Genomic DNA, 15,718 nt, shown 5'->3' with positions numbered 1-15,718 from the left:
AAACAATTGCTTGTTTGTTCAAGGTTTCCTTGCTGGAAGGAAACCTCGCCATAACACAACATAGCGACAAATCTTATTTTCTAAATAGCATTTTTGGTCTATTTACCAAATAATTTGCTAATATATAAAAACCCTGCTAGTCACACATAAAACAAAAATTATTACATACATACACAGGGTATTTGTCTGAGAGGCATTTCGGTGTCAGTAGCTGAGGGGAGTACTGGCGCTGAACTGTGTTTGGAGGCTTCTGGGGTACCTCTTTGCTGAGTACCTGCAAAACCAGTGGTATCTCCTTTCTTCTGATGATTGAGACATAACGTTCATAAGTGACGACCACGTGCCAACCCTGATGAGACCGTATGCAGTATTAATCTACAGATAATCGCATAGTTATGTATTCCTGGTACGCATATATCTATTAGCACGTTTGGTGATCCTTGGTGATTATCCTTTTTTGCACACCTGGTTAATTCTTCACCACTTCACCATCCCCTGGGTGTTTGGAACCCTGAAGCTATTCAAGTTGGGAACGTATATGGTCTAACTGTATAAGCTGTGTTCGTGATATACTTACACACTACACCAGAAGGCACCGCTCTTCTTTCATTTCTTCCTCAAATTGTTTTCCGAACTTACTACCTGGTAATTGGAGGCTGACTGCCACACGTACATGTGGTGGTGTTTTGAGATAGGACTATTGCATATATATATATATATATATATGTATGTATATGTATATATCTAATATATAAATGTCTAGTGGCGTCTGTGTGTGGAAAAAATAAAACCGAGCTGCAGCGCCACCTGCTGGGCAGAGTTATACACTGACCTACTAAATTCTTAGTGTGTGTAGGAAAAAAAATTCAAAAAGGGCTGAAATTTGGTAGGGCTCAAACTCATTTTCGTGAGGTAATTTTACCTCATGAACACACATGTGTAGAGGCGTGTGTTAGTGTGTGTGTGTGTGTGTAAAAAACTATTTTCTCAGAAAGGGCTCATCCAATTGACCTGAAATTTGGTATACTGACATTTGACAAAAAAATTATAATAGTCAAGTCAGTTAACTTCCATCATCCCCCCTTCCCCCTGTGGGAGGGGTAGTAAAGGCTACATTTACGAGTTGAGGGGTCAAACTCATTTTCGTGAGGTAATTTTACCTCATGAACACACATTAAAAAGGCCGCTTGTGTCGGGAAGTAACGCTCTTCCCCTGAGGAGGCCTGGGCTAGGCCCAAATGCATGACAAGAACCTTTTTAAGACCTTTAAGTAGCTTGATTTGACTAGAATGCATGAGTATCATGCACGGGTTAACGTGTGTGTGTGTGTATGTATATATATATATATATATATATATATATATATATATATATATATATATAATTATTACAGCATTATAATTTACCTAAAAACTATTGTGATGAAAGGAAGAAACGGAAAAACTATTTGCAAATTATGATGCCCTAACTTGCTAAGAGCTACTAAGCCTTTGTTTTCTGGCAAAAGGATTTTGGAGAGAAACTCTCTAAATGGGAAGCCCTTTTTCACCTCCTAGACATACTTAATATTGGAAAACTAATTTTTTCCAATGTAAGAAAATCATTCAAATATATGATAGTGACACATGTAATAAAGCTAGTCCATGGGGTATATTTACTAAGCTGCAGGTTTGAAAAAGTGGAGATGTTGCCTATAGCAACCAATTAGATTCTATCTGTCATTTTGTAGAATGTACTAAATAAATGATAACCAGAATCTGATTGGTTGCTATTGACATCATTTCTAACTTTTTCAAACCCGCAGTTTAGTAATTATACCCCCTGATGTTTTCTTAATGTCATGATTTGCATAAGACATAAATTAGCCTTAATTAGGCTGCGTTTTAGTGTAAACCTGAAACATGTAACTGAATAAAGGAATTGATCATAAAGGTGTAGCAGGTTGAACTTTGTAGAAATGTTTTTTCCACCAAGTGCATCGCCAGCTTGAACCACAAGCCTATGAATGGTTGCAAATAGTGGAAGTTTCCAAAGAACAAAATTAAGCATAGTCTTTAAAATACTCTAAGTAATTAGACACCTGCACAAAATGAAATGTTCTGTGACCATTCGTGCAGACAAATACCACAACACTCGAACTGTAATTTCTGTGATGACAGTTCTCCCAGAACTGTATACGTATCCACCAGAAGAGGAGTAAGCAAACCATATATTTAGCTACCCTTAGGAGGAACTATATAAATAAATTAAGATGAAGCACTTAGAGTAGCAATATAATGTGTAGTCTGAGTACTAATATTTAGCCTACAGATATATATGCTGCATCCGTTATTTATGAGGATGTTTGTCATTGGTTAAAGACTTTACATAAACAGCAGTAGAGCATTAGCAACAGCATTAAGCTGCTCTTAAAAGCAGTGCCCAGTTCCACTGCCATTCTGATAACACCAAGGGGTTTCCCTTGGTCACAATGCTGAACTAAGTTCCCCCAACTGAGAACCAGGAAAGGAAGCTACCTTGGACTTTTATATGACAGATGGCCAGGCAGCCCTAATGGAGGCCTGGATAAAACTCACACAATAGACAATACACAACCTATATCTCTTTGGTAGTAGGCACATAGGTAAAATAGTGGGAGGATGTCAATCAGTCTTTATCCTAACACTTACCGCAAAACTACCTTTTCTTTTTAAAACCACCTTCTCATAACAACGCTATTGGGTTCTCTCACCAAGGTATAAACTGAAACAATTTATAGCTTACTCAATATGGATAACATCAATCAACATCACCATTATTTTTTCAGCTAATAGAGCTTCCCAAAAGATATTGGTCATGGAGTCTTCAAAACCGAATTAATGTCCCCAAATTTCAGTCAATTGTTATATTAGCTTTTCGTTTATTTAGGGGCCCTTAAACTCCAGAATTGAAATTTTCTGGTATAAACCTTAAAGGTAAAGTAAACTATTGGCTATTGACCTGATATTGCACTGCAGGTCTGTTACAAAGTCAAATATTTCTTCACCACTCCATTACAGATGGCCGAGATTCCCACATTTTAGTATAGTGTCTTATACAGAAAAAAAAGCTCTATATGCAGTGATTTGAGCTACTGTGACATCACTGACCTGTTATATGAATCAACCAATCCTACCAGTGCATTTTCTGCAAAGCCAGAAATGAACTCTCTGCTTGTTCTGTTGAAGAAGCACCTTCCTCCTAACATGGTAGCCTGCTGCGGAGAAGTGAAACAGCATCCTGAACATATTTCGTCAAGTATAAAAGCTTCACTTATTTTATGCATATTATTCAGCCTGTGAGATATATGTCAGAGTGTTTATCTACTGTACACATACAGGCTGTTAAATAAACACTATAGCGCTGCTGGTCAAAAGCCAAGTCGAATTGGCGTGAAACATTTGACATTCTATGTGTAACAAGCGCTTACACCAGCGGTTGGGGGACTGGGAGGCTAGTGGTGGACACTCCATTGATCTCCTTGTCTTCACCTCAGTGAATGTGAGTAAATGGAGCATGGTTCATCTAAAAGAATCTGGTATGCCGTCCCTGTTCCTGACTGCAGGCACAAGCAGAAGTGGGTATAGGGTCAATGGAACCAATAGTTTTCATCCCATACCTGTTTGTATGCTTCACTGGCATCCGAAACAATACACTGACTGATCTGAGCAGGATGTTTGTTACTTTTCAGTTTCCTAGTCAGAATCATGAAGCCAGTTATGAGCAGTATTTTAACTAAACTCAAAAATCTTTATTAAAATGCTTAACGGCTGATATCTTTACTACTTTTAACCTCTTAACCTTATTTTAACCATTCTTGAATAAATGATACAACACCTTAGTGTGGCAAAATTAACAAATTAACAGAGTTTATTTTTGAAGGTATGGTGGTGAAGAAAAAGAGCAGTCAGTTCAACCTCCGCCAGACAAACCAGGATGCCCCATCATTAACCATGGGACACCCGCAGATAGGGGGACAACCAAGCACACCCCGGGCGCACATATCTACATTATATGGGGCATTTGCCCTGGGCACTACAGTACCCGCAACCCTTCTGGGCTAACGGAATGCAACCACAAACCAACCCACATGGGCGGTACTTGGACCTAGACTATAGCCAACTCAATCGAAGAGAGGCGGGTTAAGGGTGCCCGCTACCGTAATGTGCGCCCTAACCACTGGCGGTCAACTGCACTGCCTTTCCCGGCAACTTCAGCATCCTTGACGACCACCAATCACACCAGCTGTATCAGAACCGGCTTCAGCACTAGAGAAACAGCCTGCATCCCCCAGCAGGCCCTAATGTCATCCAACCAGGGAGGGTGGGTGGTCAACGTCCAGAAGCCAAGAGGCTGCTTAACTCTCCGCTCATCTAACTTATGTGCCAAGCCTGGTCCTCCCATATGACATCAGCTGGGCATACTCCCTTTAGTTAAACTATTAACCAAGAGTACTAAGTACAATTTAATGATCCAGCCATAGCTTTTAAAACCCTTGAAGCTTAATTCATCCCTCAGTTCTCTCTCTCTTGAGATCTTAAGAGAACATTGAAAAAATATTATACCGTAAAAATGTTGTTATTAGTTTTTCAGTTTTGTGGTACTTGTCGTTTAGCAAGACTACAATGGCACATTCAGGGGTGGATTGTGAACTTAAGGTAGCCCTGGAAAAAATTCTTAAAGTGGACTCATGTGGGTGGGACCAAGTCAACTGGAGGTAGGGCCAACACAAAATCTATACGTTCTATAAAGTGATCTGAGCATGGGACCAGTGCAAGGTAGAAGGCAGGCAATGGAATCAATGCAAGAACCACTAAAGTATCACCAGAGCTGAAATAAGGCTCTGGGGACCTGGGGCACTTAAAACAGGAGGGCTATCATTTTAGATACATTTTAATCAAATACACAGGCAAACCTGTGTGCACTACTGTTAGTTGAACACAGTTCTGCCTTCACTAGTAGTACAGTGTGAAGCAGGACATACTTTCCAACAGTCCTTACAGTCGGACCAAATCCTGACTAAGCAAGACAGTCGCCCAAATTTGAGACTACCCCATCAGATGCAGGACAGTTGGCAGACTGTCCTGCTTTCTCCTACCTGTTCTTGTCACTTTCACCACCCGTGGCTGCCGATTTCTTTAGATCAGTTGCTGTTTGTCTGAATCCTGGAATGTTGGAGGCCCTATTTAGAATAAAATGGGTAAATGAAATTTAGAAAAGTCGAACCAGCCCCGGCATTAAATCAATAGCACCCACATTTAATAATTAGGCCTTCCTCAAGTTCCAACAATAAAATAATAGTAGTCACATTTGATAAATAGATCTATTTCCCTTCAACCAGCCCTGACATAAAAGTAATAGTATTCCCATTTAATAAATAAATCCATTTCCCTCCCTCCAAACAGCCCCAGCAATAAATTAATAGTATTTACATTTAATATAACCATTTCCCCCAACCATCCCCAGAATTAAATAATTAATATTCACATTTAATAAATAGCCCTCCTCCTTAAACTCAGCCCCACATTCAGTTAATATTCCTGTCACGCCATCTTAATTTAATAGGCCGCACCAATAAATTAAATTGCCCCACCATCATCCCACAAATAAAATAGCACCCATTAAATAAATAGCCCCTACCTAAACTCCACCATTATATTAATAGCCTACCTCCCACCAAAATGCTATTAAAACAGCCCCCCTTCCTTCTGTCATATCACACAATATATTAAGACCCCCCCCCCTCTCCCTTACATATTATAGCAACATACACCCCTTTTCCCTCACACATTATAGCAGGCCTCCCTCCCTATAGTTTGGTATAGGCAGCCCCCTCTCCCTCCCTATAGTTTTGTATGACAGCCCAAACCTCTCTCCCTATAGTCTTGTATGACCCCCCCCTCTCAGTCTTTTTAGTTTAGCATAGCAACCTACCCATAGTTTAGAATAGGCACCCCCCAATAGCTTAGTATTGGCAGCCCCCCATAGTTTAGTATAGGCAGTGTCCCCCTATAGTTTAGTATAGGTAGCCCTCCTATAGTTTAGTATAGGTAGCCCTCCTATAGTTTAGTATAGGCAGCCCCTCCTATAGTTTAGTATAGGCAGCCCCCCCCTATAGATTAGTAAAGATAGCCCCACCTCTGCTCACTTACCCTCTGCGCCAGAGGCAAATGTGCTGGGTTTACGTGAGGCATATTTACACCAAGATACACTTACACCCAACCAGGTAAAAAGCACAAGAAAAGTGTGTCAGTTTTTTTAGCAAAAAATGCATTCACTATTAGGTTTCATTAAAAAATATATATATACAATATATACTCTACAATAAAACAGATCACATATTCATTCTCATGTACAAATGAAAGTAGCAAAAAAAAAATATTTCTAATTACACCCACTAAATCATAATATAGGCACAATCAATGAACAATGCACCTATCAGCTTCTCAATTAGCCAATCCGAAGCGGCTGGCAAACATCATCATCATTAGCGTGTATTTGCACTAGTCCTCATGCATCTGCAATGGATGCTGTTACAGGTGTATATGCGTCTCTGTGCTGGTCTGTCTCACTTCACAAATACGTGAACATGTTCTGCATATGTACTTTGTAAACTGAAGTCTTATGTAACTGTAAGATATTGTTTTCTTATTTTTTTTCTTTATTATTTTTGCTAACTAAAGCATTAATCATTCAAGAAAATGCTTTCCATCACATGCACGTTTCCCAGTCCCGAGAGCAAGAGACTAAAGTACTAAAAACTAAAGTACCGCTATGAAATCTATTTTCTGGAATTCTTGGGGTTTCTATAATTTAGAGAAGCATCTCTAAAAAATAGCAAAATTACCTGTCGTTCATCTACAAAGTAGGAGAAGACTTTATACAACAGCTGTTATTTTAGTTTGTCTTTTTTCTGGTTTCTAGATTATGGGGGTCTGAACTGAATTACAGGGGTGTAAGGTCTTATTCTGCATAATTAATGGTGCTATATAAATAGCTGCTGATGATGATTATTCAGAGCTCCCATAACCAAAGGACATTTTAGGACTATGCTGTCGGAAAATACTGTGTAAAAACTATGAGATTATATTTAGACCTTGAAGATTGACATACAGTCAAGTCCATAAATATTGGGACATCGACACAATTCTCATATTTTGGACTCTATACACCACCACAATGGATTTGAAATGAAACTAACAATATGTGCATTAACTGCAGACTTTCAGCTTTCATTTGAGAGTATTTACATCCAAATCAGGTGAACAGTGTAGGAATTACAACGGTTTCTATATGTGCGTCCCACTTTTTAAGGGACCAAAAGTAATGGGACAATCGACTCAAAACCTATTTCATGGACATGTGTGGGCTATTCCCTCGTTATTTCATCATCAATTAAGCAGGTAAAAGGTCTGGAGTTGATTCTAGGTGTGACATTTGCATTTGGAATCTGTTGCTGTCGACTCTCAATATGAGATCCAAAGAGCTGTCACTATCAGTGAAGCAAGCCATCATTAGGCTGAAAAATCAAAACAAACCCATCAGAGAGATAGCAATAGCATTAGGTATGGCCAAATCAACTGTTTGGAGCATTCTTAAAAAGAAAGAACGCACCAGAGAGCTCAGCAACACCAAAAGACCCGGAAGACCACGGAAAACAACTGTGGTGGATGACAAAAGATTTTTTTCCCTGGTGAAGAAAAACCCCTTCACAACAGTTGGCCAAATCAAGAACACTCTCCAGGAGGTAGGTGTATATGTGTCAAAGTCAACAATCAAGAGAAGACTTCACAAGAGTGAATATAGAGGGTTCACCACAAGATGTAAACCATTTGTGAGCCACAAAAACAGGAAGACCAGATTAGAGTTTGGCAAACAACATCTAAAAAAGCCATTACAGTTCTGGAACAACATCCTATGGAGAGATGAGACAAGATCAACTTGTACCAGAGTGATGGGAGGAGAAGAGTATGGAGAAGGAAAGGAACTGCTCATGATCCAAAACATACCACCTCATCATTGAAGCAAGGTGGTGGTAGTGTCATGGTGTGGGCATGCATGGCTGCCAATGGAACTGGTCCCCTTGTATTTATTGATTATGTGACTGCTGACAAAAGCAGGAGGATGAATTCTGAAGTGTTTCGGGAAATATCTGCTCATATTCAGTCAAATGCTTCAGAACTCATTGGATGGCGCTTCACAGTGCAGATGGACAATGACCCAAAGCATACTGCAAAAGAAACCAAAGAGTTTTTTAAGGCTAACAAGTGGAATGTTATGCAATGGCCAAGTCAATCACCTGACCTGAATCCGATTGAGCATGCATTTCACTTGATGAAGACAAAACTGAAGGGAAAATGTCCCAAGAACAAGCAGGAACTGAAGACATTTGCAGTAGAGGCCTGGCAGAGCAACACCAGGGAAGAAACCCAGCGTCAGGTGATGTCTATGCGTTCCAGACTTCAGGCTGTAATTGATTTCAAAGGATTTGCAACAAAGTATTAAAAAGTGAAAGTTTGATGTATGATTGTTTAGTTTGTCCCATTACTTTTGGCCCCTTAAAAAGTGTGAGGCACATATAGAAACCGTTGTAATTCCTACACTATTCACCTAATTTGGATGTAAATTCCCTCAAATTAAAGCTGAAAGTCTGCAGTTAAAGCATATCTTGTTTGTTTCATTTCAACTCCATTGTGGTGGTGTATAGAGCCCAAAATATACGAATTGTGTCGATGTCCCAATATTTATGGACTTGACTGTATTTTAAAGCATTTGTGCTATTTTAGATTAATATTTAAAGCTTTATGTCTTTATAAGCACATTTCTTGAAGCTAAAATAAACATAATGCATTATTTATAAGGAAATAAATGAGAACATATTTCAGACTTGTTACAACTGAATTCTAATCATTCCAGCTTCTATTTCCTATGATCATATGTTAATATTTTAAAGGGAAATATATACTGTACAATCTATGGTTGCTGCGTTCTTATTATAATTTGGGCCAACGGTTTTGAGTGTTTCTTTTTGGGGAAGTCTGTGCTTATTATCCTTTTTTGTTTTTTCACAGGCAAAAAAAATGTGTTTTACAGTGGTAATTAATCGCCATATAATGGGATGTTGGTCTTATTTAAAGAGGGGAGATGAGAAACTGTCAGGTGACATACTCCCATGAAAATAATATTTGTATTACCCACATCCTGTTCAACAATATATAGTATATATATATATTTTTATATATACATTTTTTTTTTTCACTCCCCCCACACACTCCCCTCTCCAATGTGCTAATAAGCTGCCAATCATGATTCTTCTTTAGAATTGGGGGACCTTCCATTGTTTTTCCTTCCAACAATCCCCCTCCCCCCTATCCCGCCTCTTTACATCATATGCATCTCTGTAATAGATGAAGAACATCCTCCTGGGGGTAAATGTACTAAGCAGCGTTTCCGACAAGGCTTTGCCGTAATTTCTTTAAAAGCAAAGCGCTGAGAAGTGACTGCTCGTCAGAGCCACTATTTAGTAAATATACCCCCTGGTGTTTTATGATCACCACTAATTGCAGTGGTATCAGAGCTCAGAAGGGCCCGAGTATGTTTGGTGACGCTGTTGAAATTTCCCTGAGATCCCTCCTTGGACCATGACACCACTGGAATTAGCAGTGATTGTGAAAAAGGAAACAGGTGGGCTTCTCCTATAATGGAGCAGCAATGGTAGGATGGGAACTTGCTAAAGTGCTTGTGGAGTATAAGATCCACTAACGTCTTGTAAGGCACCCAGTTTGGCAATCAGATTTTGGGCTTTTCTGTTTTAACCGCAAATGCCAGGAAAACACTCAGTGAGGTTTCTTTCTCAGTTAGAAAACGAAAAAGAAAATGTGTTTTTATGTTCTAGGACCCCCAGTATGTAATGTTGTCAGTATTTGGCAGATCTGGTTGTGGAGCCTTGTTGTTGAATGAATTAAATATGTTCAGTGTGGCCATATACTTGAAGGCCTGAATTACACACATCTGTTCGCACAGCAACAATGTAGAATAGCTGGCTATTAAGATGACCAAACAGTGGTCAATGACCATACACATACGTGCAGTATGAGGACACTGCTGTCAATTGCATTACACCACAGAGTCTCAAATAAATATTGTATGTTTTATACCCTTCAGGATAAATACATGGACATTTGTCACTGTATTTTAGTCCACCCAACAGCAGGATTGTACATTGTTTGGGCCTGAGCGATAAAAAGGAGTATATTTGCCCGTGGACAAACCATGTTACAATGTAAGGGGTTCAAATTAATTTATTATTTTGCACGTAAGGAAAATACTGGCTGTTTTTCATGTAGCACACAAATACTTGATAGCTTTAATTTTACACTGAAATCCAAAGTTGATCTAGGACATGCCCTACCCCAACTATTTTTTAAATTTACCTCCCTCCAATGCAACATGCTTTTGCCAAGGTGCAAAGTTACTCCTTTTTTTCTCTTAGTGTTTTTTAGTTCTCTGCATATGTATTTTCTTGTTTTTAGCTAAATAAGTAGTTGTCATATGACATACCTCTTCTGTGACAAGGCATAAGTCGTGCATTCTGATATGCCTTTGTCAGCACAAATGTTGTACTCGGCTCTTAACTGATTGGTTGTATCCCACCTGTTACTCTACATGGGTTGTGTCAGGCTCGTTAGAAACTCCAACTACAAGACTTTCATTATTGCTGGATATTATTTGGGTTGTTGCCTATTTTTGATAGTTTTGAAAACGCCAGCGGAGTTTCTGTTCCCAGTACATTCATGCCAACACACCTTTCCATACTGCATTCAGTGCCATTAAGTATTTTGTCTAGCACATTCTCCTTCTGAATTGCACTTATATTATGCAGTGGTACCTGTGTTAAATAGCTTTCCTGCACAAAAGGAAACAGCAATATGAAATCAATAGGGTTGGGTCACCCTGTGTGGCTTGTATGTGTCATGGCATTGAGTCTACCAGCACCTGGAATTGTGCAGGAGGGATATAGCACCATTCTTCCACCTGAAAGTCATCCAATTGATGCCTGGTTGATGATGGTGGATAACACTGTCCAGAATATCCTTCAAATGCTCGATTAGATTCATTACTGCTGACTGAGAAAGCCATGACATAGGGATAACTGTGTCATTGGATAACTACACCTGGTCTGTGCATGGGGGTATTGTTATCCCTGAGACACTTGGCACAATCTCAATTCATAAGAAGAAAAAATAGCCCTGAGTGTGCTCCGTGGGTATTCCTGGATTTCAGCACTCTACCTCTGCCCCTGATGAGTCTTCTCTATTACCTATTAAATAGGGAACTTTTGCATTGCAGCTTCGCAACATCATTGTTTGTTACTACACTGCAATCTCTGATCTCTGCTGCTGCACCCTCTGGGTGATATCCAGATAACTGAACTGTGGCTTAACCTCGGATGTTATGGACTTCCATTATCTTTGGCTTATTTGGACTATGCTTCTGTGAAGCCATTTACTCCAGCCTTGTTTTCAGCTCCACATATTTGCAAGTATTACCATTGTACTCCTGTATGCAATCCTCAGGCTCATGTGACTACAGTGTTTCTCCAGTCCTGCTATTGCTCAGCCTGGTTACTTGCAGCTACTCCAGTCTTGTTTTCTGTTCAGCGTGTTTGTGTTACTCTCTGCAGGAAGAAGACCTGTGATAATCCTAATTGACACTGGCAGCCCAGGGGCGCAGAGTCTTAACAAGTTCCCCAATATTCACCAAGAACCACCTGAGAGCTCACAGGTCGCAGCCCCCTGGACTGTCTCAGGATGTAGCACAGGCCTAAAGAGTGGATGATGTTCCCAATAAATAATGCAGAGAATGCTTCTTTGTTGAAAACAAGCACCCTAAGCAGTACAGTTTTTTAAGCTGGCAAGAAAACAATGATTCATATGACAATATCTGCTTAGTAGTCCATTACCTGTGTTCTTTGGACTACTTTGATCTGAAACATGCATTATTAGATGTGATGCGTGATTTATGCAGTGCAACCCAACTACAATATCCTGCTTTGTGGAGTGATCTAACAGTTGTTTTTTTAAAACTGGTTAAAAGGTTAAAATTTTGGGGTCAACTGATCAGCAGTTCATCACCTGTTTTCCCTTGCACTGAATGCACAGATATAACAATCCTGGCATATGTGCTTTCATCCAATGTTATCCTTTGCTGATATTTTTCCCTGGGAGCTCCATGCTGACATTACCTTTACATCTTTGCTTATGACACATTAGAGTTTTCTTAGTTGCTGGAGCTTCTGTTCCCCAACAGTCTCCCTTCTTTCAAGATCTTCTTGAAGCCTTTCTAGCCATAACGATAGGAAACCAGGGCAATCCAGTGATTTTACTGGCCATGATGGAATGTTATTTCTTTAAATACCTGTGCAAGTCATTGTGCGTACACCGACATTTAGCAGAGCGCACACGAAAATGGGCATGGTCATGTCACATGCGGTGCAGGCGCATCCCCAACCCCTTCCCTAACATGTGTACACCAGCGGCAGAAGCATGCAGATCCCGTTAGTGGGACACAGCTCCCAACTGTCCTGGAATGTGGTCTAATGTCCTGATCGACAGGACAGTCCCTTCATATTGGGCCTGCCCCACCGAGAGTTTTTTGGTATGTGTACATAGAATTTTCAGTATTGTGAAATATGTATAAGTTTTCATAAGGTACCTGAATTAGCCAGCTAGTTATGTGCAAGCATTTTCAATGAACAGCAGATTTGTGGTCTATGCACAGAAGGTCATGCTGTAAATCTGGTGATTGACACATTAGGAACCACACTGAGCCAGTCAGTAGGATTACTTATTTACTACTTGTCTGCTGCCTTTTATTAATACAATTTCCCCCGGGGGAAAGAAAGTGTTGAAGAAAGTTCTAATGAGCTATTCGCATTCCGCAGTGTGGAAAAAATCTCCTCCATCATAGTAGAGATGATGTCTGTTACTGTAATGTGGCCAACAAAAGTAAAAGAGATATGAGAAACTATACAACTTTTAAACTTATGTAAGCCCAACTTATTCTCAACAGAATTTCTTTACAAATCCAAAACAGAAACCACAAATCAGCATTGTGAGCAGAACACAGGTATGAACTGCAGAGACAGAATGTTCCCTTTCTGAGTGAAACACATTTGTCAATTAAAAACATGATTTGTTTAGATAATCTGTTTACTCAGCCTTTTAGTTTGGTGTATTATTATTTATACAGCAAGAATGAGAGTCAAAGGCCAGTAATATACAGTACATGGGATTTTAAGGCACGCTGGTCTAGCTGGGCAATGACATACATTCCAGCCAATCAGAGACCAGGAAACACTGCACTCGTTGCACAGACTGTGACACTTCTGATGGGTTGCACTGATATAACTTCCCAATGTAACCCCAGCCCAAGGTCCCTGATAATTCTCTCTACATCTGAAAGGTTTGTTTTGTTTCACACTGCCAGTCTTTGTGAGCTGAGAAGCTCCCCTTCCAGGCTCAGTTTTTCACTTAGTCCTTTGTATGGCAGCACAATCCTCTCACCGGAGAGGCTGATTTGGGTGGTGTGACACAGGGAATTGCCAATAACATCCCAGTCTGGTGTTCCTTTTTGGCAGTGGCTATTTGCATATGCCCCATTCACATCATCCTGATCATACACAACCGAGGAAGTAAAGTTCTCGACCATTGAGCCTGAAGAATGGAACGCTTGGGAGATTAGGTCAGCAATTTAACCCATTTACTACCACGTCTGTCTTGTGTGCAGGTGGGAACAGCTCCTTAGATTAAGTGACTAACCTACACACTATATTATTCCAGGAATTTAGTAGTTAAGGTTCCTAAAAATTTTGGTTTTATCACTTATACAATAACCAGTTCCCTAAATTTCATAGGTCGTTTCTATTTGTGTGTCAGTGGTTTTTAAATTGTCATTTGTTCACAATTTACTCTTATAATAGATGCGTACATCTATATAGATGCTATGTCTGTCATCAACTGCAGGCAGTAGAAACTCATTTTACTAACTATATCTAAGGTACAGATATACTGATCTATATTCTAGTGACTGCCCATCTTGGATTATAAATTATATTCGTGTATTGTTTTTATTGATTTTCTCATACATTCTGCTGTGTGATTGTTGTCTATTTTTAGGTACTTACAGTGGGATGGACAGAAAGTGCTGTCAGTTGAAGATTTTGTATTAGGACGAAAGCTGTTTACATTGATTGATTTTATTTTCCTGTTTTGTGGTAAAGCATTGCTAGCAGTGTACAGCAAACTATATTATATTGGTCTTAAATAGGATGAAAATAGGCATTGTAAACAATAGACATTTAATAAACACATTAGATAAAAGATCACTTAGGTGAAAACTTTAAATATAGAACACCAAGGGCTGGATTTACTAAAGCTTCTGAAAAGAAAAAGGGGAGGTGGTTCCAATAGCAACCAATAATATTCTTACTATCGTTCATCTCGTACTTTCTAGAAAATGATAACTAGAATCTGATTGGATGCTGTGTGGGCAACACCTCCACTTTCACTTGTTAAAAGCTTTAGCACATCTACCCCCAAATCTGCCTTTATTTCACTGTTGATACACACACAGCAAGCTGAGAGCTATTAAAAAATATGTTGTTGCTTTACTGTCAAAACAGTTTTCGCATTTTTGCACTATTTTGCAAACATACTATGATTCATAACAAATGTGTAATATATATGTGCAATCTTCCTTCCTAAATATACTTAGCAATCCGTAATCAAACTGTCATATTCTGTTCAGTTGGTCACTGTGAGATTTGTAGAAACAATAAAAAACAAAACAATGACACTGGGATTATTGATATCTTACTGACATTATTAGTCATCATTGTGCTCAGGCAAACGGATAGACTGAAATATTATTATTATTATTATTATTATTATTATTATTATTATTATTATTATTATTATCCTTTATTTATAAAGCACAACAAGATTTCTGCAGCGCCATACAGAACACAAACAGTCGACCATACAGGATAAAACAGTACAGAATAAGAAACGAGTTATATTTGCTAAACTGCGGATCTGAAAAAGTAGAGATGTTGCCTATAGCAACGAATCAGATGCCAGTTATCATTTTAGTACAGTCTAGAAAATGACAGCTAGAATCTGATTGGTTATTATAAGCAACATCTTCACTTTTTCAAAACCGCAGTTTAGTAAATATACCCCAAGACTGCAATAGCTCCAAGCATAGCTAGTACAGTGGAGGTTGGAGTTGGAGGAGGAGAAATGGTAAAGAGACAGGAGGGAAGAACTCACATACTAAAGGGAGGATAAACAGACTACAGGCACAATGGAGATTCAGTCGAGGGGATCACGTGGAAGAGGAGCACATACAGGGTTTCGGGAAGAGGGAGGTGAGGAGATGGTTATGCAGATTGCTGGTAGGCACTGAGAAACAGGTGAGTTTTAAGTGCCCATTTGAAGGTGCACAGATTAGGGGACAGTCGTATAGATCATGGGAGGTCATTCCAGTGGAGGGGGAGGTGATCAGAGTGGAGGAGTTGCGACTCTCATTGGCCAACCTCAGGGAAATGGGGGGAAGGTGAATGGAGAGGCGGTTGGAGATGTATGGAGTGGTGGAGTGGGAGAGGCCTTGTAGGTGAGGGTGAGGAGCTTGTAAAGGA

At 39.5% G+C, this 15,718-nt stretch overlaps 1 protein-coding gene across 3 annotated transcripts in view; it reads left to right on the top strand.

Annotated features, from left to right (window-relative positions):
• Positions 1 to 15,718, top strand: part of ACSL6 (acyl-CoA synthetase long chain family member 6) — a 171,252-nt gene that overhangs the window by 44,543 nt on the left and 110,991 nt on the right. The window contains exon 1 of one of the 3 annotated variants that reach the window (XM_075209842.1): positions 13,653 to 13,761. The exons of the other annotated variants lie outside the window; for them this stretch is intronic. The gene's annotated coding sequence lies outside the window, so the exon portion shown is untranslated. Of the gene's footprint in view, positions 1 to 13,652; positions 13,762 to 15,718 lie in introns of those variants that run through there. 3 annotated transcript variants of the gene reach the window in all.

Source organism: Mixophyes fleayi, chromosome 4, assembly GCF_038048845.1.
Source record: "Mixophyes fleayi isolate aMixFle1 chromosome 4, aMixFle1.hap1, whole genome shotgun sequence".
In the NCBI taxonomy this organism is placed as follows: Eukaryota; Metazoa; Chordata; class Amphibia; order Anura; family Limnodynastidae; genus Mixophyes; species Mixophyes fleayi.
This window is presented reverse-complemented; position numbering and strand designations above follow the sequence as displayed.